The 21,362-nt window shown below is 44.7% G+C and overlaps 1 protein-coding gene across 1 annotated transcript in view; it reads left to right on the top strand.

Annotated features, from left to right (window-relative positions):
* The first annotated feature begins 3,976 nt into the window (after positions 1 to 3,976).
* Positions 3,977 to 21,362, top strand: part of LOC126176126 (kinase D-interacting substrate of 220 kDa) — a 407,030-nt gene continuing 389,644 nt past the window's right edge. Inside the window, exon 1 of the mRNA XM_049923291.1 lies at positions 3,977 to 4,082. The gene's annotated coding sequence lies outside the window, so the exon portion shown is untranslated. The remainder of the gene's footprint in view (positions 4,083 to 21,362) is intronic.

The raw sequence follows: 21,362 nt of genomic DNA, 5'->3' as shown, positions 1-21,362 counted from the left end.
CAGTTTGTTTTGATCCTCTGGTGACTTTACTAGACGATAAACGACAACATCATCTGCAAACAACCTAAGACGGCTGCTCAGATTGTCTCCTAAATCATTTACATAGAAAACAAACAGCAGAGGGCTTGCAACACTATCTTGGGGAACGCCAGAAATCTCTTCCGTTTTACTCGATTTCTTTCCGACAGTTGTTACGAACTGTGACCTCCCTGGCAGGAAACCACAAATCCAGTCATGTCACTGAGACGATATTCCATAAGCAAGCAGTTTCACGACAAGCCGCTTGTCTGGTACAGTGTCAAAAGCCTTCCGGAAATCTAGAAATACGGAATCAATTTGAAATCCCTTGTCAATAGCACACAGTACTTCATGCGAATAAAGAGCTATTTGTCTTTCACAAGGACGATTTTTTCTAAACCCATGTTGACTGTGTGTCAATAGACCATTTTCTTCGAGGTAATTCACAATGGTCGTACACAATATACGTTCCTGAATGCTGTTGCATATCGACGTTAATGATATGGCCTGTAATTAAGCGGATTACTCCTACTACCTATCTTTCCAGTCGTTGGGTACGGAACTTTCGTCGAGCGAAGGGTTATATATGATTGTTAAGTATGGAGCTAATGCATTAGCATACTCTGAAGGAACCTAATTGGTACACACTCTGGACCGGAAGACTTCCTTTTATTAAGTGATTTAAGTTGCTTCACCACTCCGAAAACGTCTACTTCTAAATTACTCATGGTGGTAACTGTTCTTGATTTGAATTCTGGGATATTTACTTCTTTTCTTTGGTGAAAGAATTTCGGAAGACTGGGCTTAGTAACTCTGCCTTTGCAGCACTGTCCTGGATACTATTTCCGTCCCTATCTCGTAGAGAAGGCATCGATTGTGTCTTGTCCCTACCGTACTCTACACAGACCAGAATTTCTTTGGATTTTGTGCCACGTTTCAAGTTTCGTTGTGGAAACTATTATAAGCTTCTGTTCGCGCTAAATTTCGAGTTTCTGTAAAAGACCGCCAATTTCGGAGATTTTACGTTCATTTAAATTTGGCATGTTTTTTTTCATTGTTTCTGCAACTTTGTTCTGACCTGTTTTGTTTACCAAGGGCAATCAGCCGCGTCGTTTGTTAATTTATTTGCTATAAACCTCTCAACTGTTGTCGGTACTAAGTTTTTGAATTCAAGCCACATTGGTCTACACTTACACTGTTAATTTGGAAGGAGCGGAGCTTGTCTCTCAGGAAGGCAGCTAGTAAATTTTTATCTGCTGTTTTGAATAGGTATATTTTTCGTTTATTTTTGGAGGATTTGGGGTTGTAGTATTAAAACTCGCTACGACAACCCTGTGTTCACTAATCCTCATATTCTGCTCGTTAATAGCTAAAGATTATTTGTTGCTATTAGGTCAAGTGTGTTTTCACAACTGCTATTTGCACGGGCTCATGAACTAACTACTCGAAAAAGTTTTCAGATAATGCAGTTAGCACAATTTCGGATGATGTTATATGTGTATTTTCACCAAAATATAGAGTGTAAATTAGTCTCCACCAACTGTAATTGTATGAGTCGGGTACGTGTTGAAAATTAAACTCAAGTTTTCTTTGAACCTTTCAGGAATTTGTATAATCGAGCTGGGAGGTGGGTAAATTGATCCAATTATTATTTTATTCCCGTTGCCAAATATGACGTCTTCTCATACTAACGCACAAAAATTATCTACTTCACTTTCGCTACAAGATAAACTACTAACAGCAACAAACACACCATAGCCAACTGTGTTCAGCCTATCCTTTCTGAACACCGCTAAGTTCTTCTCAAAAATTTCGGCTTAAGTTACCTCCGGCTTTAGCCACCTTTCAGTGCCTATAACGATTTGAACATATGCTTTCTATTAGTGCTTGGAGCTCTGGTACTCCCCCAAAACAACTTAGACAATTGACAATCGTTATATCGATGGTTTCTGGCTCTACATTCTTCCTGTGTTCGACCTGCACACTCTGAGGCTGAAGCCCTTTTAGTGTTTCTCCGAGATCCTCTAACCTAAAAAACCGGCCAGTCCACGCCACACAACCCCTGGTACCCGTATAGTCGTCTCCTGCGTGTAGTTGACTCCTGACCTATTCAGCGGAATCAGAAACCCAACCACCCCATGGCGCAAGTCGAGGAATCTGCAGCCTACATGGTAGCAAAATCGCCTGAGCCTCTGATTTAGACCCTGTACTCGGCTCCGTACCAGAGGTCCGCAATAGGTCCAGTCGACTATGCTGCAAATGGTGAGCTCTGCATTCATTTCGCAAGCAAGACTGGCAGCCCTTACTGCTTCTGTTAGCCGTTAAAAATCGGAGAGAATCGCTTCCTATCCAAAGTGACATGGTAACGAAGTTTAACTAACCAGAATCTACCGCACCTAATAAATAAGCATACAAAAACATTCATTGGTGGATGTGAGGTCCGCCAGTTATGCAAAACACCGTTTTTCTCAGTACCCAAACTGGCGGACCTCACATTCAACAATTTTAACTGCGCACACGGCCAATACAAGGAGCTGCAAATCAAAATGATGGAAAAAACATTCATGTTTAGCAATCGCAGTCTTTAGTCTTACAGAAGCTTACATTAGAAATGGTTCTACCAGAACCTAAGTAAAATATAACTTTGACAATATATATATATATATATATATATATATATATATATATATATATATATATATATATTCTCCGGTGTAAACAAAGACATCAGTCGGCAACATGGTGGATTCTGCACAATTTTTGTGCAAAATGCAAGTGGAAAAAGTGTGTGTGTGTGCCACGATTATGAAGGCGGAAATCGGAATAACAACGAGCAGAGTAGAAAAAATGGCTCTGAGCACTATGGGACTTAACATCTATGGTCATCAGTCCCCTAGAACTTAGAACTACTTAAACCTAACTAACCTAAGGACATCACACACATCCATGCCCGAGGCAGGATTCGAACCTGCGACCGTAGCAGAGTAGAAAGTAAATACATCAACCAGTAACATATTGCAATACACAGCCTATGAGGTATGGCTAAATAGAACCATTAATTTGCGCGCAGGACAATTGCAACACCCGAATTGCTGTTCTTTTCGCGATGTAAAACTGCAAGTTGTATGTGTGCTACTCCAAGTGAAGATAGGTGAAAGTCCGAAACGCATACTGGCATGAATAAAAATCATAAATAAGCGTTGTTTGCTGCACTTCTTAAAATAATATAATTCACAGCCACGGAGCTCAACAACCACTAAAATGGATCAGCCACTGTTAAAAGCTGTTTAATCAAGTACGGGCTGTAGATAGGTTTTTGCGGAGTGGCACATTGCAGGCGCACCAACAGAGGAGGACGTCGCCGTGTAGTCACCGGCCTCCGTCGTGATGCTGAACGAAAATTGGCGAGGAGTTTATTAACACTGTTGTGTTGTGACGGAAGCAAGACTGGCTCCCTCCTCCCGCCAAATTTTATACTTTTTGTGCTTCTTGGCCCGGGTGGTTTCATCCCCCTCCGCATTTGACACCGCTGACCTTTGTACGGCGTCGGCACGGGCACAGCGATCGGTAGTGGGAGGACGGGATTGGCGCGTGCGAGCTCGGTGCCGAAGCGCGGGCGCGAGAGGGAAAGGGCGGGGAGGGGGAGGGAGCAGGGGGAGTTTGAAGGGGCGGGCGGAAGGTGGGGGCGGGAGAGCGGCTAGCACCTTTGTGCCCCGCTCCAGCCTCGGTGCGCCGGATCGATGCTCGGCGCGGTTGCCAGGCGGGCCAGCCTGTCGCTCTGCCACGTTGGCAGCACTGCCCGGAGCGCGCCCGACGATGCGGGGGCGTCGGGGCGGAGGAGGAGACACACACCGACGGACGGCGCGGGGCAGAGAGGGGGGAGGGGACGGGTAGGAAGATAGGGGGAGGGGTTGTGCCAGCGGCGCGGCGCGGCTCGGTGCAGCTCGGCCAGAACAAAGGCTGGCAGTGGCGCGCCAGGATGGCCCACGGCCCGCAGCCACAGACGGCGCCGACGCTGCTGCTGCTGCTGCGGCCGCCGCTGCTACAGCTGATCCTTCCAACAGGTACCGTGCCGGCCGGCCGCCAGCGCCTCGCGCCGACGCCACCGCTCGCTTCCACTCCCGCTGCCTACCTCTTACCGCCTTCCAAAGTCTCTCTCTCTCTCTCTCTCTCTCTCTCTCTCTCTCTCTCTCTCTCCCCTAACACAACATTTCTTTGTTCCACGGCTCAAGGTTATTTGCGATTCACAAGGGTTTCCCTCAGTGCTCAGTTCCCATAGCTTCACCACTCACCGCTACCACTGAATTGCGTGCTCTGTACCGCCACTGCCGGCTCGCCTACATCAAGCTCTGAAGGTCACTATTACGTGGTAGGCACATTGTACGTTTTATTGTACCATATTTTACAGTTTCCTCCCGTTCCTTCCATGAGTCATAACTGGGGAGCAAGAATTACTGTAAACGTGGTTACGAGCAGGCTATCACTGGTCTGAACTTTATCTTCCCGTTCTCTACGCTAATAATGCATAGGAAACTAGAGTACATTCGTAGTTTCCGTCAAGAATGCCAATTCTTTGGTTTGAAAAACAAGTTTCGCGAAATATATTTTTCACGTGAGCAATCTTCCGTTACAGTATGTCCCTAAGTATACAAACTTGCGTCATATCGAGCTGCTCTTCTTGATACATACTCGCTGAACACTCCTCTTAGCGTATTACACGGATTCCACATACTTGAACAGTATTCCAGTACAGGCTGTGCCGTTTTTGCTGATCTCTCCCGATGTATTCTACAACTGAGCCAAATCCTTCTACTTACGTCACATCTAACTGAGACTAAGTATTTGTACCATTTTATTTTCTTACGCTGTGGTACAGCAAGGTGTGGTTATATGGCCTGACTAAAGGACTAACGAGTCTTGTTTAAATTAATTAGAGGTTGCTACGCGTTCTTTTACGATTCGTGGGGTAAACAGTTTTGCATCTCTTTTTGCAGTGAGAGCTAATTGCCGATTTTTGCACCACGCGGATACTTTCTCAATGCCTTATTGGACACTACTACCGTATTGGTTTTGGCTGACCAACTCCCACTAAAGCAACGCTGTTACAAATTTAGCATTTGTGTGTAATTTCAATGTACTTTTATTTTAGAGGGCAGTCCCCCCCCCCCCCCCCCCGTTTACATTATTGTCTGAAAGTATGGCGTCGGTGTAAACTCAAACGACGTTGCGTTCGTGAGAGTTACACTGATGGCCTGTTCTCCAAGATATTTCTCCTGAAGATGGAGTTAAGACTTCGAAACAATTCGTGAGTTTAAAGATTCATGGCATATCACGGAGAAATTTTTTTCCCTCAACAGCTGAACGTAACCACAGTTACGGCTTTTAGGAATGATTATATGTAAGATACTAGAGATATGTTTGATACAAACGAGGCTGCTACGATTTCCTGTACGCTCTCTGACAGCATTCATGTCATTTATGATTCGCAGCTGGGAACTGGGCTAATGTAATTAACTCCAGCGCTAGGTTTTCTCATCGAAAAAGTTTTTACTTGACGGAAACAAGAACACATCTAAGTAGAAAAACATGTACGGCGCCCGTTCGTGACATCAGCATCAGCAGATACTGTAGCGACCAACAGGTTACACCCAGCAGCAACAACTGGCCGTCTACCTGTTACAAATTTCAAAAATTGCTGTGCGGCTAATATCCAGATGCAATAACACGCCGCTCAGGCTACTCGGATTACTTAACGCTTTGCTGGCAAAATTTGGAAGGGAATACGGTACGTAAAGCTGCCCGCTAGGTGATGGCCAGGAAGCAGTTGTTGGTCTCTCTGCTCTTATCTGCGACCCAGAGCAATTTCCGAAGACTATCTTCTAGTCCGGATTATTTTTTCACTTACTTATTTGCAGAGATATGGGTATCGTACCATGAAAAGATGATTATTTGCAGTTCTTGTGAAGCACTTCGTCTTGGTAAGGTGATTCTACCGCAGCTGCTGCAGTTCATCCTGCGCCAAAAATGAAACCTCGCAAAAATACACAGAACTTCAATTTCAGTTTGTAATCGAAACCATAGTAAGTCTTCACCATAGCATTTGAAAAATGAGTTGTAATGTCGTCAACGTCGTCGCAAGTGTGGCAGTCAGGTGGAAAGATACTTCATCAATCGGTAAATTTCGTAACTGTAACCTAAATGCACCTTTTGAATTTTTGTCACTCACACGCAGCACAATGTTATGACGAATCGTTTAACAAAAAGTTCATCTTTCGTGGCACTGGGAAGTATTTCGTGCTCATTCTTCAGTTCCTTCTCTCGTGTTAAACATGCAACAGCATAGCTATATCACCGTTCTGGTTCGCTTGCCATTTCCATTACTTGAGTGTGCTGTGTTCAGAAATTTAGATCCCTTACGGAATCGATTTTCCTTTTCTTGCTGTTTCGTTACAATTACCCGCTGGTACTACAAACGCTAGAGATGATTATGCATTGCCTTAGTTTCTGTGGTTGCTTACGTAAGAACATAGTATATTCAAATTCTGCAAACAGTTTTTGGAATGTTTCACACGAGACTTTTAGACAACAGAAATTCTTAGGAATTTTAGGAGAAGAACTAGTGGAATTTAGCAGAGACAGTTAATGTAAGGCTCTTTCTTCGCTTTTTTAATATTTTTTGCTGGTCTTGTAACTTTCCGTTTGTGTCATAGGAGCTTGTTTCTCCCCCATGAGCCCTTTACCACAGGTTTCAGATTTCCCAATAAATGAGGTCACTTTCTCACTGCTTCCCACGCCTGCATTAATTTTGGGTTGTTTGGTGTCATGTGGACGAAACAGATTCAGATATGTAACCTGCGAATCACTGTAACGTGCTGGCAGAGTGTACTTTCTTTTAGACTGTACCATGCATTGCGAGTTATTCCCGCTCCATTCCTGGATACAGCTTGGGAAGAAGAACTTCTTACAGGTCTCTGTGCGAGCTTTTGGCAGAATTTCGTTCAGTATAAATAAGGGTAAGTTATGTCGTCACTGGACATTTATGAATTTCTCACCAAATGGCCGTTCTTAAAACGGACTAAATAAATTTTCACGAGGTAATGGGTATAATTCTCCTACCACTACGTATTCTTCAGCAATCCTGCGATGTTTCGCAAACAGTGAAACAGATCTCGTATTGTCGCGCAGTCTTATGTACACAATCGATTTTAACTACTGGTCAAACTCCTTTTGGACGAATTAACATGAAGATTTCGTTTTTAGCGCAGTTATTTGTTGAACCATTGTACACACATTTCAGCAGTTCATGTTCTGCTGCAAGCGGGTAGTTTACTTTCGCGACGGCCTCGCTCCTACCTTACAGACTTATTCACAACGACCTTTCTTACAGAAGTGCTAGTCCCACTTGTTATGCAGGAGATCTTCTGTCGAGTTTGGAAGGTAGGAGAGGGGCTCTGGCGAAAGTAAAGCTTCCCACTTGGGTAGCTCGGTCGGTAAGAGCATTAACCGCGAAACACAAGGTTCTGGTTTCGAGTTCTACGCCGGCACACAGTTATAATCTGCGATCAAGTTTCAGAGCAGTAGTTCTTCACCAGTTTCCATATTTCTCTTGCAGTGTAAATACGACTCCAAAAGCAGCCTGTGACCACAGAAATACAGTGCCACAGCTCGCCCACAAAAGTCGTATATACAAATCGTCTAGTTCTTATTAATTTAAATAAACGCACCTGATGATGAAGCTGTAATCACACGAAATGCTCAATAATTATTACTGGTTACAGTTGGTTGTATTTCCGACTGAATCTTTTTCGATTTTTCTGCACTGACGAACTTTGCCAAAAACACGCAACTGAACTGGAAGTAGCAAACCGATGGAGCTAGCGCACTGGATTCGCACCCGACAGGATGGCGGTTCATCTCCGACGGGCCACAGACATTTAGGTTTTCCGTGGTTTCCCTAAATCGCTTAAGGAAAATTCGAGGATGGGCCCTCTGAAAAGGACATGGCTGGTCCCCTGCTGATCTTTCCCCAATCCGGGCTTCTATTGCGTCGCTAGTCATGGCCGTCGAAGCGATGCTGAGCCCAAATCTTACTTCTTCGCTGTAGTATGAGCAAGTGCTCATCTATATACGTTTACTCCGCAAGTCATTATGTAGAGCGCGGGATATTGTAGATTTTCTGTCCTGTGCCATTCGCATACTGCGTGACGGGACATTGGGGGGGGGGGGGGGGAGGGGAGGAGGGAGAGACTGACGTCCATGCCCCTAAGCAGTCGCACTTATCTTTTTCTCGTGATCGTTACGCGAGTAACGGTGCTCCAGCGGTTGGACTCATTATCAGGTAGGCATGGTAACAGTCGTCGAATGAATTCAGAGCCGCGTTGGTACAGAGTATAACAGAAATGCTTGGGAAACTTAAATGGGGACCTTGGAATAAAGACGACGTGGTTTTCGCGGTATGCTCTTGAGTAAATTTAGAAAACATGTATTCGAATAACACTGTGTGACAATTATGCTGTCATGCTGGAGCACTAGAATAGGTCGCTCTAGCTAGAGTCCTGCGTGCTCTTTCCTTGACGGCTGCACGACGTCTTTCCAATAATCCTCCCAACAAATGCAGGTGTCCCGTTCGCCTTCCTTAACACTGATTTTACGTCATCGCCGCCTTTCATATTGCTTCTTAGTGTTACTTCCACGCAGGATGTTCATCAGTGTTCAGCGATCTAAGGCGCTGCAGTCATGGACTGTGTGGCTGGTCCCGGCGGAGGTTCGAGTCCTCCCTCGGGCATGAGTGTGTGTGTTTGTCCTTAGAATAATTTAGGTTAGGCAGTGTGTAAGCTTAGGGACTGATGACCTTAGCAATTAAGTCCCATAAGATTTCACACGCGTTTGAACATTTTTTTCATCAGTGTTCTTGTAATCGAATATATCTACGTCTACATGACCACTCCGAAATTTACACTCGAGTGCCTGGCGCCTGGCAGAGGGTTCATCGAACAACGTTCACTTCATCTTCCGTTCGACTGTCGAGAAAAAGGAACACTTAAATATTTGCGTACGGCTCTGATTTGTCATATTTCATTATTGTCATTATTTCTCCCTATGTATGTGGGCGTAGACAGAATATTTTCGCATTCGGAGGAGGAAGTTGGTGCTCGACATTTTGTGAAAAACGCCCGTCTTTTAATAATTGTCACCCCATACTCGCATTTCATATCCGTGGTACTCTCTCCCCAATTTCTCAGTAGTACGAAACGAGCTGCCCTTCTTTGGATTTTAACGAGGTCTTCTGTCAGTTGTATCTGGTAGGGATCCCATGCCGCACAGCAGTAGTCTGAGGACTGACGAGCGTATTGTAGACAGTCTCTTCAGTAGACCTGTTGCATCTTCTGCCAATAAAGCGCACTCTCTGTTTCGCCTTCCGCACAACATTATCTAAGTGATCGTTTCAGTTTAAGATGATCGTAACTGCAGTGCTTAGGATTCAGTTGAAATGACACCCTTTGGATTCGTGCGGTTTATCGTGTAACCGAAATTTATCGACTTCCTGTTAGTACTCATGTGGGTATCTCGCACATTTCATTATTTAGGGTCAATTGTCACTTTTCGCACCATAGAGACATCTTGTCTTCACCATATTGCAACTGGTTTTATCTTCTGACGGCTTAACCAGACGGTTAATGGCAGCATCATCTCAAACAATTTAAGAGCGCTGCTAAGATTGTCTCCTAAATCGTTTGTATAGATTAGGAACGGTATATCGCCTGTAACACATTCTTGGGTTACGCCAAATATCACTTCTGTTTTACTCGATGACTTTCCGTCAGTTACTACGAAACGTGAACTTTCTCAAAAGCAGATAACGAGTTCAGTCGCATAGCAGAGACGATACTCCATAGGCAAGCAATTTGATTGTTAAATCTCTTGTGAGGCAAGGTGTTAAAAGCCTTGTGAAAATTTAGAAGAACGGGATGAGTTTGAGGACCCCTGTCGATAAACTCATTACTTCCCGAGAATAAAAGAGCTGGTTACGTTGCATAGGAGCGGTATTATCTAAATCCGTGCTGTGTGTCAAAAGGTAGTTTTCCTCGAGGTGGCCGGCCCCTGGTGGCAAAGCGGGTCTAGGCGCTTCAGTCTGGAACTGCGCGACCGACCGCTACGGTCGCAGGTTCGAATCCTGCCTCGGGCATGGCTGTTTGTGATGTCCTTAGGTTAGTTAGGTTTAACTAGTTCTAAGTTCTAGGGGACTGATGACCTCAGAAGTTAAGTCCCATAGTGCTCAGAGCCATTTGAACCATGTTCGAGGTAATTCATAATGTTCGGACACAGTATATGTTCCAAAACAAAAAAAACAAAAGGTTCAAATGGCTCTGAGCACTATGGGACTTAACTACTGAGGTCATCTGTCCCCTAGAACTTAGAACTACTTAAACCTACCTAACCTAAGGACATCACACACATCCATGCCCGAGGCAGGATTCGAACCTGCCACCGTAGCGGTCGGTCGCGCGGTTCCAGACTGAAGCGCCTTGAACAGCTCGGCCACATCGGCCGGCTGTATGTTCCAAAAGCGTACTGCAAATGGACGTCAGTGCTGTGGATGTGTAACTCAGCGTATTACTCCTACTTCCTTTTTTGTGTGTTGGTATGACCTGTGCAACTTTCCAGTCATCAGGTGCAGGTCTATCGTCGATGATTGGTAAGTATGGAGCCTTTATGTAAATATACTCTGAAAGGAATCTAGTTGGCAAGCAGTCTGGACCGGAAGTCTTACCTTTATTACGTGATTAGAATATCTACTTCTAAGCTGTTCTTGATTCGAATTTCGAAATATTTACTTTGTATTCTTTGGCGAAGAAATTTCGGAAATTTGTATTTAGTAACTCAGCTTTCGTGGTAGCGTCGTTGGTAGCATTACCGTTGGGTTAGTTTTATTACAGGCATTATCTGATATTTATCTTGATCTAAGGGAAGCTGCCATTCTTTGCACCAAATGGACATGTTGTCAAAATCTTTGTGTAATTCCTCACAATCGTCCGACGATACTCTTCTGAACATAATCGTTAGCGATTAGAGTTGGAGTGCTGTTGATACTATCTGATAAATTATGTATACGTATCATGCATTGAAAACAGACTTTCTGTACGTTTCCATGGGCCACACCAGATGTTACTTTCGATTCCGTGGAAAACTCGCCTTCCAGTACAAGGTACTGGGCTCTGGTAGTGAAATATTGATCTATCCCATCATTCCGAATGATCTTATCACGATTAGAAGTCGATTTGAATTTACGCGTGTGACTAGAGTACAGGGTTTGGCACATACTACAAGCAGAGCTAGCATAAATGAATCAGTCGTTGTCAGAGTTCTATATTTCCCAAAGTAATACATGTACAGATACGATTTATGTAGGTATAAAACCTAGTTTGCAGTGTGGCCGGCAATTGGCGTTACGAGCGCATTGCCTTGACAAAATGGCGACGAAGCAGGAAAAGTGCTTTTATGTGTTGAAATACGTGAGATGTTTATCTGCTACAAGAGTGGAGCGTGCATTCAGAAGGAATTGTGGAAAAGAACCACTATGTAAAGTGAACATTTAGATGCAGTCGTGGAAAGCGGGAGGGAACATTTCGCACGCCGTCCAAAAAAATTCATCAACGGTCTGCGCAAGCCAAGAACTTTGAATATAGCAGCAAATTCTGTGGAGTATCCTGCGACGGCTGTTACATCTCAAACCGAACCGTCTGCAGTTCGTGCAACAATTACAACCGGAAGATTATGGTCATCACCTTCACTTCTGCATCACAACGCAGGAAGCGCTTTAGGGCGAACATTACGTCTCCCAATCTGATATTCTCCGACGAAGCAACCTTCCATTTATCTGAAAAGGTTAATCTCCACAATGTGAGAGCAAGTGGCATTGAACTTCGTGATGAAATAATGGCGCATGTTAATGTCACTGACGAAGCTGTACGGTTAATGTATTCTGCGCAATGTCACAGAACGAAGCTGTATGGTCCATCTTTTTCTCTGAGAAGACTGTGACGGGTACCTCTTATTTTTATGTGTTGCAGTTGTAGTGGTTTCAACAACTTACGGCTGATTCCGAAAATCTGGTCCCTTTAATCCCACGAACCAACCTGATTCCGAAAATTTCGTCTTCCTATAGAACCCCTCGCTGGAGCATCTATGCTCTTCGCTAAGTAAATGACGAACTTCAGCATCGTTGAACTGGGCGTTGTGATGAAGATTAGGACGCTCTCTTCCCCCGGTCGCTGAGGGCTGACCTAACGCCTTGTGAACTTTTCCTTTTGGGATACATTAAGGACTGTGTTTACGTAAAAGCACTGCCAGCAACGCGGGAGCAGTTCGGAGAACGCATCAGTGCTGTTGTGATGACCACTGACGCGATGTTGCAACAAGGTATGGGACGAACTTGACTGTCTTGGCCGTATGTCACGTGACCAGACGACACGCTAGATGATTTTTCGAGAGCAAAATGCAAACTTTGCGAGTTTACGGTTCTATTCGTGTAGCAATCATATTGTACCTGTAATAGTTTAGAAAATATACATGTCTGGAAACGAACGAATCATTTATAGTGTTATACAGTACAAATCACTGTGAAGTGTATGGCAGAGAGTTCTTAGCACAGTCCAAATGTTGGCGTTTCTTTCCGTTCCAATGAATTACGGAGCTTGGGAAGAAAGATTAATTGCCTCTGTGGGTGCCGTAATTGATCTCATCTTCGAGATCTCTTCGCGACCGAAAAGCAGGAGGCTGAAGAGTATCTCTAGATACTGCTATAACCGCTACAGCGGCTTCTAGTTTTACCGCTAGATTCGTAGGCGATGGCGCCGTCGGATCCGACACAGGTCTCGTGTCTCTCGCGCACAGCGCTTTGGCACCGACGTTTGTTTGGCGTCTGGCTTGCCGACCTATCAGGCTCGGACGCGCCCCTGTGGCTCTCTGTATACAGCCGTCGCCGCGCGCGACCTGCTGAGCTAAAACCATCTGCCGGCGGAGCTTCGCCAGCCGAAGCGCATTCGTACGTCTTCGGCGCGCTTTAACAGTGCGGCCGGCCCGACGCGACGCGTAAACTTCCGGCGGCGCAGCTCGGCTCTTCGTCAGGCCAGGCGAACAACGTTGCATATTCATTCGGCGCGGAGCCCTCGATAAGCCTCGAGACAATGGCCTTTCCTTCGGACGTGCAGTATGCACGGACGTCGACAGGATTTCCACCCGTTTTATGACTGAATTTCGCACGGCGGGGAGCCGCTCTGAATTTCTGTTGCTAGAAAGCACACAGCACGCCGTTCCGCTTGCGCTAGATTTCGCGGTACCGGTTGCGATCCTATCTGGCCGGCCGTTAGGCATTCGGTTTTATGTAGACAGATAACGCTGTGCAGTGCTCTCACGCGGCACTTTCCTACGTCAGCAGAGATCGTGGCGCGTGCCAGGATATGTACCTTGCTACCTATCGGCCGACGCGCAGATCGTGAAAAACAGAAGTATCATTTTCCTCTCATTTCAAGAGCGTACTCAGAATCGGATTTAGCGGTGAGGGAGTGGCTGGGGAGGGGGGGGGGGGGGGGGGGGGGCTGCAACACACATCAGTTTCGCCGTGACTGACTGATGATATAGTTATGAGATCTGAAGTGGAAGGGTTCTTGGTGCACCTGCTACTTTTCGTTATCCGTTACATACTCCACCTATATTCAGAAGCGTACCGAACTGATATGTCTGTGTTGCGGGCGGGATGCGTGTTCAGTTTATGAAGATAATTATTTTCTAGAGCCCCTATCTGAAAGGCATAAGGAATACAAAGGGTGGTCCGAAACAGCCTGAAAAGCTTGTAAGGGCGTTGCGGGGTAGGTTGTGCTGAGAAATAACTGCTGAGCAAAAAAATTCGATACGGTGCGCCGTTTCCGAGTTAATTAGCATTCAAGTTAGCCAGTCAGGCCGTCGCACGCTAAAATTCAATCGGCCCAGCAGATACAATTGTCAACAAATGCTTCAAATGGCTCTGAGCACTGAGCACTATGGGACAACTTCTGAGGTCATCAGTCCCCTAGAACTTAGAACTACTTATACCTAACTAACCTAAGGACATCACACACATCCATGCCGGAGGCATGATTCGAACCTGCGACCGTAGCAGCAGTGCGGTTCCAGACTGTAGCTCCTAGAACCGCTCGGCCACCTCGGCCGGCCTACAATTGTCAGTTGTTCTCATAGCGTAGATGATTGCTCACGAAACTGTTTAGTCTTTGGATCGGATTCGATCCTTACTACCGACCCATATCCAATTTTTGTATTCGTCTCTTGTTCAATTTTAGGAAACCAAACGAACAACGCGTTTGGCACACCCTCTCTGGCGGGCCGCTTGAAGGGCAACAAACTTGAAAGGTAGAAAGAATATATAGAGGTTCTAGGTTAGGGGAACAAATTTGAGGACAATATTATAAAAATGGAAGAGGAAATAAGTGAAGATGAGATAGGACATTTGATACTGCGAGAAGACTTTGATGGAGCACTTAAAGACCTAAGTGGGAGAAAGCACCGGAAGTAGACAAGATTCTCTCAGAATTATTGAGGTCCTTAGGAGAGCCAAGTCACAACAAAATTATTTCACCTGATGAGCAAGATGTAGGAAACAGGCGTAATACCTTCAGACTTCAGTAAAAATGTAATAATATCATTCCAAAGAAGGTAGGTTCGGCCCTGTGTCAGTGTGAGTTTGATAAGTCATGGTTGCAAGCTCTTGACACCAAGTATTTACAGAAGGATGCAAAAACCGGTAGAGATCGATCTTGTGGAAGATCAGTTTGGTTTCTGGAAATGTAGGAACGTCAAATACCGATTTAATTGTTGGAAAATCTTTTTCTGGAGGTATTGGTCTATATTGTAGCCTTATTTAGAGGTGAAACGTGGAAGACAGGCAATTCATGCAAGAAGTAGCGTAGAAGAATGCTGTAGAAGAATGCTGAGGATGGGTTAATCGGATAACAAATGACGAAACACTGAATGGACTTGGAGAAAAAATAAATTTATGACGCAACTTCAATTTTAAAAAATCTTAGGCATCAAGGAATTATCAGTTTGCTACTGGAAGGATGGGGATAAAAGCGGTAGGGGAGAGGGAGAGACCGCAACTTGAATACAGTAAGCACGCCCAAATGGATGTAGGTTGCGGGATCTATGCAGAGAAGAGAATGCTTGCACGGGATAGACTAGTACGCATCAAACCACTGTTCAGGCTGAAGACCAAAGAAGCAGCAGCAATGACATCAACAATGCCCCTCTGTCCCTAGCCTCTACCACCACCGCCGCCGCCGCCACTGCCCTCCTGCTGGGTACAATTTTGAAAGCAAACGGGAAGACGATGCCTCATATTTCCGCGGACCTGTGTTCGGTTATTCCAAGCTTGGAATTCCGTACTTTTGTTAATTTGGAACCAAGTCCCAGTCGTGTAAAGGCTTCGAGGGCAAGAAACAATGCGCAATCCTGCATTCCTTTCGAGGAGCTGGTTCAACCCATCATAAAGGTATCGATTGTCGTTTGCTTGGCCATGATGTTCCATTACGAAGTATAGTGTTTTTTCAGTGTCGTTTTGGATGAGTGAAGAATGAAAGGAAGGGAGGGGGTGCAACCCAGTTCCGGTACATTAACTATCCGCTTAGAATAACGCCCAGTAAGCAACCGAATTTAAATTTTCCAACTGACCGACGGATTACCACCAACAGGCTCAATGACTCCACACCATTTGCGACTGCGGGTAGATTAGGGCTTTATAGCAAATTCCTCGCCTATGGTTTCAACTTCAGGTATAGTGTGGCCCAAAATTTCGTCCCATAGTGGCCAAACTGGAGTGATGAAATTTTCTTCTCTTTCAAAGTTTCGAATCAACAATCCCTGGCTCCCACTAGCGTGTGGTAATGACCTGGACTGCGAAGCAGGAAGCTAAACTCGCCGTGATAAAAATTATATTTGTTTAAGAAATAGCATCTTGTTTCATAATGGAACTTCATGGGTACCAAGGTAGTTTAGTAGCGGAACCTTACAGCTGTACCAAGTGCATTGCGTTTCTGGTCTCACTGAAACTATTAAACATTTTGATGAAAATAAGACTTTGATTTGGAGCAACTATCCTGCCCAATGACAACAGGCGCTTTCTCTATTCCGTATTGCGCCATTCCTGTATGTTAGTGGGCAGTCATATGAACTAAGGTGGGTGGTAACGCCGAGTTCGCTATGTGACCGCGAATCGCACACATTTCGTTCTTTTTTGTGGTTTACTTGTTTGTGGGCTGTGCTTTCTTGAGGGTACACTGAGAAACCAGCTCAGCATTTGAATTAATGATGGGAAAAATTGACGTAAAAGCAGAACATGGTGGCCTGTATGACGCCAATGGCCGTTGCCCACTGCACAACTTCCTCGGTTGCATAATTCAAACGCTCCTGCTATTTCATTCTTTTTTTTCTTACTTTTTATAAGAAACTGTTCACTTATAAAATTTCCTTCTTCACGTTTAACAAGTGTTAGTTATAAATAATATGTTCCGCCCGTTTCTTTATTATACTTTACATGCGAGACAAACAAAAGTTACCTTCTAATCACGTAGTACATCATTGGCTGTAGTTGACTATCAGAAGACATCTGCCCATTGCTGACAATACTGCGGCAGAGCATCCCCTTTTGGGATGAGTGTACACATGCTGCCTCGAGGAAACCACTAATGACCTTATGAATGTACACTCGGAATATCTTGCTGTGAGATGATAGAAATTTGCTACTTTGCAGATATAGATTTGGTTTTCAGTTTCTTTGAGCAATCTAAGACCGGCAAAAACATCTTGTCGCGGGTCTTTTTGCCCCCATCGCTCTATATGACTTTTTCTTGTACCCAAAATTAAAATCAGTGTAGAAAGAATGTTTCGATACCATTTAAGACATTACGGGATATTTGCCATGGTCACTGAAAGCATTCTAAAAGAAGCTTTCCTGGGGTGCTCGGCTTAGTGGAAACACCGCCGGGTCACGTGTGCAAATAGAGGAGACGCGTACGTTGGAGGAGGAAAGGACTAAACATCTTTAATAATTAATATCATCATCATCATCATCATCATCATTTAAGACTGATTATGCCTTTCAGCGTTCAGTCTGGAGCATAGCCCCCCTTATACAGTTCCTCCATGATGCCCTATTCAGTGCTAACATTGGTGCCTCTTCTGATGTTAAACCTATTAGTTCAAAATCATTCTTAGCCGAATCCAGGTACCTTCTCCTCGGTCTGCCCCGACTCCTCCTACCCTCTACTGCTGAATCCATGAGTCTCTTGGGTAACCTTGCTTCTCCCATGCGCGTAACATGACCCCACCATCTAAGCCTGTTCGCCCTGACTGCTACATCTATAGAGTTCATTCCCAGTTTTTCTTTGATTTCCTCATTGTGGACACCCTCCTGCCATTGTTCCCATCTACTAGTACCTGCAATCATCCTAGCTACTTTCATATCCGTAACCTCAACCTTGTTGATAAGGTAACCTGAATCCACCCAGCTTTCGCTCCCATACAACAAAGTTGGTTGAAAGATTGAACGGTGCACAGATAACTTAGTCTTGGTACTGACTTCCTTCTTGCAGAAGAGAGTAGATCGTAGCTGAGCGCTCACTGCATTAGCTTTGCTACACCTCGCTTCCAGTTCTTTCACTATGTTGCCGTCCTGTGAGAATATGCATCCTAAGTACTTCAAACTGTCCACCTGTTCTAACTTTGTTCCTCCTATTTGGCACTCAGTCCGTTTATAATTCTTTCCCACTGACATTACTTTCGTTTTGGAGATACTAATCTCCATACCATAATCCTTACATTTCTGATCTAGCTCTATTAAAAATAAATTGCGAACAGACTTGCCATCTGTTTCCTGTGGATGACGTAGCGAGTGCTTGTACACAATAATGCAGTGTAGTATTGTTATTGATGTTTACGAATGTGCATATGAAGAAAATAGTGTTATCTAAACCCTGCGCTTACCCGTTCACATATAGCGCTGAAGAGCCTACTGACTCCAACGTTGGTAATGGACGGACAAATGACGTCAAAAAATGGTTCAAATGGCTCTGAGCACTATGGGACTTAACATCTATGGTCATCAGTCCCCTAGAACTTAGAACTACTTAAACCTAACTAACCTAAGGACAGCACACAACACCCAGCCATCACGAGGCAGAGAAAATCCCCGACCCCGCCGGGAATCGAACCCGGGAACCCGGGCGTGGGAAGCGAGAACGCTACCGCACGACCACGAGATGCGGGCACAAATGACGTCCTTTGCCCCTCCTCCACACGCTCCCTCCACCGCACACTTTGTATGATACTGTGGAGAGGTTTGATATTTAACGTAGAACATTGGCGCACAGACCGGAGATGAAGAACTACACATCACTACGTGTTCCGTTCAAAAACTGTCGCCGGCCGTGGTGGCCGTGCGGTTCTGGCGCTGCAGTTCGGAACCGCGGGACTGCTACGGTCGCAGGTTCGAATCCTGCCTCGGGCATGGGTGTGTGTGATGTCTTTAGGTTAGTTAGGTTTAAGTAGTTCTAAGTTCTAGGGGACTTATGACCTAAGATGTTGAGTCCCATAGTGCTCAGAGCCATTTGAACCATTTGAACCAAAAACTGTCATCATCTTCCATCAGATGGATTTGAACCGGTTATGTCTAGTTCGAGAGCCGTCTCATTACCGAATTTGCTGACTCTGTCTGCTATGAGAAACTCAAAGTCAGGTTATTTGAAATGAATGTGTATCGCCAGCTAGCCAACCGAAAGATGTATCCCGTGAAATTCAAGTAGTTGTGTTTGTTTCTCGAATAATTTAAATTTCAGGTAATGTGCACGATGATACATTCTTATATGTTAGTAATGCACTACGTTATTTCCCGTTGCGATAATATTATGTATTATGAGGGTGCCGGCCGGTGTGGCCGAGCGGTTCTAGGCGCTTCAGTCTCGAACCGCGCGACCGACCGCTCTGTTAAGATCAAAATGGCTCTGAGCACTATGGTACTTAACTTCTGAGGTCATCAACTACTTAAACCTAACTAACCTACGGACACCACACACATCCAAGCCCGAGGCAGGATTCGAACCTGCGACCGTAGCGGTCGCGCGGTTCCAGACTGTAGCGCCTAGAACCGCTCGGCCACGCCGGCCGGTAGATGTTAAGTCCCATAGTGCTCAGAGCCATTTTTACTATGAGGGCGATGCATTTCAAAAGCACGGCGCTGCAGCCGATAGAAAATTGGAACTCCACAGCACAGTTCTATGGCCACAAACGCACTAAAGCGTGGCGATCGCGGATCAAAGATAGTAGGTACAGATTGCGTATCCTGGATTAAATTTCGAACCTATGAACAGCATTTCATGGTGATGCGCGCGTCAAACGAGGTCGATTAGTCTACGATCCTATTGGTGCTACACGATAAAAACTCGGCTCTGCGTCGGCTGTAGGTTTCATCGTAGATCAACAACAACAGCGACAACGAAAAGAAATACTATACTCTGTTCGTCATAGGAATAACCTGATGTAAGCAAACACAAACGCGATGATTAGTCAGAAGCTGTTGCACACGTACACTGGTGGTGTTACGCCCTTGGAGGTAATCCTACTTATGTATTACTACGTTACGTTAAATAAAATTTTAAGATATTTGAATGTATTAACAGCTATCAACGTTTTCCTTAATCACGCTTTAGCTACATAGTTTTCACTTCGAAAATCGTGTACAGTCACGGTCTCTGTACTGTTGTGCTCTGATTGTCGCGCTGTAATACGCAGTATGAAAGTGGCTGAGGCCGTTTCCTGCTATGTACTGAAACACGCATGTGGAACACAGTTAAAAAGTGCCGAGAAATAGGTTGTTCTTAATATTGTTCATGTAGTCACAGGAAAAAATCGGCTTCGCAGTTTTTCGAGTGGCTCAAGTCTCACCTTCATCATTTTTTTTCGTTCATTTTGAAATACATACACTTCGCAATAGTAAAGCTGATCACCATTTCTTATGAATAACGCACGTCTTCTTGTTCGTAATTACATATTGCACGCGAAATTTTCATTTCACATATAAATTCTTAATTATCGGTATTTTATGAAAGATTGTTAATATAGGTTCCATAAACTAAAAAAAAACATAAAAAATTAATTTGTAGGACAAATATGAAAAGCCCATCACTCTTTATATGGACTATGCCCATTGTTTCATATCACAGATGTAGTCTCACACGACCCAGAGAGATAAGTGTCATAGAAACATGAAAAACAATCATTGTCACAGCATCGAGCACACCGTACAAAAGCATTTTTGCGTTTGCCATGTACCATTACAGTATGAACCCAATAGAAATTATTTGGAGCCATGTAAGGGCATTTGTCACGAAGTAACAAGCCCGTTAAGCTACCAGAAGCACTAGGACTAACGCACGCGGCTTTTTCACACGTCACTGCCGAACGCTGGCGGCATATAGAACGGCACTTAATAAAAGATGAGGAGAAAATGCGGCACTTGGATGTCTTCGTGGATTCTGTTGTTGATTGATTTTTTATCAAAGTAGCACATGACAATTCCAGAACTGAAATGTATTTCTCGGTTTCGGATAAGGAAGGAACTAAGAGATTATCAGACGACTGATTGTAATTAGTACCTTCAGTGGCTTCAGCATTCAGCAATAGGGTGAAATCCCTGTAGTATGCTTTTGCATTACACATAGCTCGCTCAGATAAATTACCCTATATTTGCAGGAATTTTCATTACTCTCGTTTGTAATTAGAATACTACTTTAGGTGAGAACGAGCGTTTTTTGCTTTCCGTCTAATCACGTAAGAAACTTGTGGTAGTGGTGGAGTTCATCCAAATACACTCCTGGAAATTGAAATAAGAACACCGTGAATTCATTGTCCTAGGAAGGGGAAACTTTATTGACACATTCCTGGGGTCAGATACATCACATGATCACACTGACAGAACCACAGGCACATAGACACAGGCAACAGAGCATGCACAATGTCGCCACTAGTACAGTGTATATCTACCTTTCGCAGCAATGCAGGCTGCTATTCTCCCATGGAGACGATCGTAGAGATGCTGGATGTAGTCCTGTGGAACGGCTTGCCATGCCATTTCCACCTGGCGCCTCAGTTGGACCAGCGTTCGTGCTGGACGTGCAGACCGCGTGAGACGACGCTTCATCCAGTCCCAAACATGCTCAATGGGGGACAGATCCGGAGATCTTGCTGGCCAGGGTAGTTGACTTACACCTTCTAGAGCACGTTGGGTGGCACGGGATACA

This window comes from Schistocerca cancellata, chromosome 1 (assembly GCF_023864275.1).
Source record: "Schistocerca cancellata isolate TAMUIC-IGC-003103 chromosome 1, iqSchCanc2.1, whole genome shotgun sequence".
In the NCBI taxonomy this organism is placed as follows: domain Eukaryota; kingdom Metazoa; phylum Arthropoda; class Insecta; order Orthoptera; family Acrididae; genus Schistocerca; species Schistocerca cancellata.
This window is presented reverse-complemented; position numbering and strand designations above follow the sequence as displayed.